Source organism: Fukomys damarensis, unplaced genomic scaffold, assembly GCF_012274545.1.
Source record: "Fukomys damarensis isolate Sample0158 unplaced genomic scaffold, DMR_v1.0_HiC HiC_scaffold_17, whole genome shotgun sequence".
NCBI lineage: Eukaryota > Metazoa > Chordata > Mammalia > Rodentia > Bathyergidae > Fukomys > Fukomys damarensis.
The window spans coordinates 33824602-33827189 of NW_022900929.1; the positions used below are offsets into that span (position 1 = coordinate 33824602).

Genomic DNA, 2588 nt, shown 5'->3' on the forward strand with positions numbered 1-2588 from the left:
AACTGCCCTCCAGTTTCCAACCCTGGTGCTGAGGAGCAGCAGGACTAGAAAGTTCAGGACACTGGACCTGCTGCTGAATGATGGGAAGCCCAGCCAGGGAGAAAGCAGAAAATGCAGGAGCAGGATGTATGGGCAGTGATCAGAAGCAACTCCACGTGACACACGGCTGCGCAGAAAAGAGAAAGAGAACGTGGTCAGAAAGGCCTTAACTCCTCCTTGATGTACAAAACCGGATTTTATAAAGGTCCAAGCAGTTTGGTCCAAACTAAGGTGAAATCTCCAGTGTTTATTCACATGTTCTGCTTTCTCTTTTGAGAATCAAAGTTGCCCAAATTAAATCTTTCTGCTAATATTACTATATATGCCTTAAAAAAGAAAAAAAAAGAAACACGGCAAGGGAAAAGAGACTGAAAATCATCAAAGTAGTCCTCTCAGCTCCAAATGAAATGAAACTTAAAAATAAAATTGTTGGAGGCTGGGTGTGGTGGCACACGCCTGTAATCCCAGCACTTGGGAGGCTGAGACAGAAGGATCACTGTGAGTTCAAGACCAGCCTGGGCTACATAGTGAGTTCCAGGTCAGTCTCACCTGCATAGTGAGACCCTGTCTCAAAAAAATAAATAAATAAAATAAAACCGTTGTTTCTAATAGCGAATAACCAAAATCAAGCATTGCTCTCCTCCCCCACTGCAGTTCCCACCCCGAACACCAACAACAAAGGAGAAACACCGCTACAGCCCAATAGTCACGTTTTGCTGAGAGCTGGCCCTCAGAAGAGCCTCCCAGGGATGCTTTCTACTCTAGTAGGACCCTGTATAGCCGATGGGGCTGGGGCTGGATGTTCAGCATCTTCTTGAGGCTCCTCTGCTCAGTCAGCTCTCACCAGCCGTCTTCCCAGTACCTCTCTCCCTCAGGCAAGGGCTCCCATCAAAAGTGGCCCTTACTCAGCTGTGGGCTCTATTCCATTCTCACCACCTTCAGTCTACCCTTCTGCCCCACTGAGCTTGTCCTGGGTCTGTTTGGGGCACTGGATTTCTGGAACGTGAACCAGCTCTGACCTTGGGGGAAGGCTCAACTCCAGCCCCACCTCTCCCATTTACCACAGCCTTCACCCTGGTGATCATCAAGTAATGAATACTTCTCGCTTTGGGGTGTGTATTCTAGATCCCATTCCTCTTCCTAGTTTCCCTTTTGAAAATTGTTACTGCTGTTGTTATTGCTACCAGAGTAGTTGCCTCTATGCCAGACTCTCCTTATGGCTAGAAAGTGAATAGTTCCCGGAACTCTGCCACCTCCTCTTTCACCTGGACCCAGAAAGTCTTTGGTCCTTAGTCTTCATTTACCCAAGGCCGTTGAGGTCTCTTTTCTCTCCTCTGTCTAGTCCGGTTACTCTTCCACTTTGTAGGAGATGATGGGGGGGGGCGGGTATCTGGACTGTTCTTGTGTTCTCCGATGTTTCTTCCACTTCTTTGATCCTTTATGAGTTTTCTCTGTTTTCTCAGTTGATCTTTCCCTTGAATGGCTTGAGTCTTGGGAAACCAATGATTTTCTTGATTTACCTCGTTTAAGGTTTCTCTCCTTATGTTTTTTACAACATTCAATATCAAGGTGATCAACAGGACCTTGGTGCCTGCTTTTGCTCCTCTCAGCCCCTGCTCCAGTTTCCCTTTTGGTCTCTGTGAAAGCTCCTCCTCCAGCTCCTCTGCTTTCCTTCCCTGCATACACCAGGCCCTCCCACTTGCCCAATTTCTCTTCCTGGTTTCTGCTTGCACCGGCTATGACTTTAGGCATAAATTGGGGTTCATCATCAAATTCCTTCCTTCCCTTAATTTTGTCCTTATCTTGATAATCCATCTCCTTCCTGTGAAAGTCTGCCATCTTCTTCTCAAAGTCATCGTGGAGCTTGTGTCTTTCGGGTATCTGTCATGATCATATGTGCAGCTCTACAGAGGTGGCTGGACCTAAGCTGTGTAATGCTGGGATCGTAGTGGTGATGCTGGGATTGATCCATGGTGCACTGCTAGGATTAAGGGTGTGGGTGCTACCCTCCTGAAGGCAAGTGCCCAGTATAAGAATATAGGGGACAGAAAGGGCGCTGTTATGGCTTGTCACTTTTTGCTTACTGCTGCTGCTGCTCTTGTCTTCTGCTCTGTGACACCCCTCTGCCAAGCCATACTGCCTTGAAGCCAGCCAAATATGGACTAAAACCTCTACAAACTATGAGCCAAATAAACCTTTTCTCCTTTAACTTGTGGGTGTTGAGCATTTTGTCTCAGCAATGTGAAAGGTACCTAAGACAGTGCCTCTGACAAGCATCTCACAATCAATCTCAGAAACAAATAAATTAGATTTCACTTTTGCATCCGGGTCAGAAAAGCTCCCTTTCTCCTTCCCTTTCTCTTTTATTGGGATTTATTTGTTTCTGCTGATTTTTGGCATTCTATGTATTCTTCTCTTCTAGATACCTCTTTGTACAGGCTGCTCCTCCTGAGCCTAACACACATGGCCTGGAGTCCAAGCTAATGGAGTCCTTGACCAACAAACCTCCTGACCCTGGACTTTCCTGTCTGCCTTTTTATCAGTATTCT

At 46.5% G+C, this 2588-nt stretch overlaps 1 pseudogene; it reads right to left on the reverse strand.

The window, feature by feature from the left end:
- Positions 1-604: 604 nt before the first annotated feature.
- Positions 605-2174, reverse strand: LOC104862826 (annotated as a pseudogene).
- Between the last annotated feature and the right edge of the window lie 414 nt (positions 2175-2588).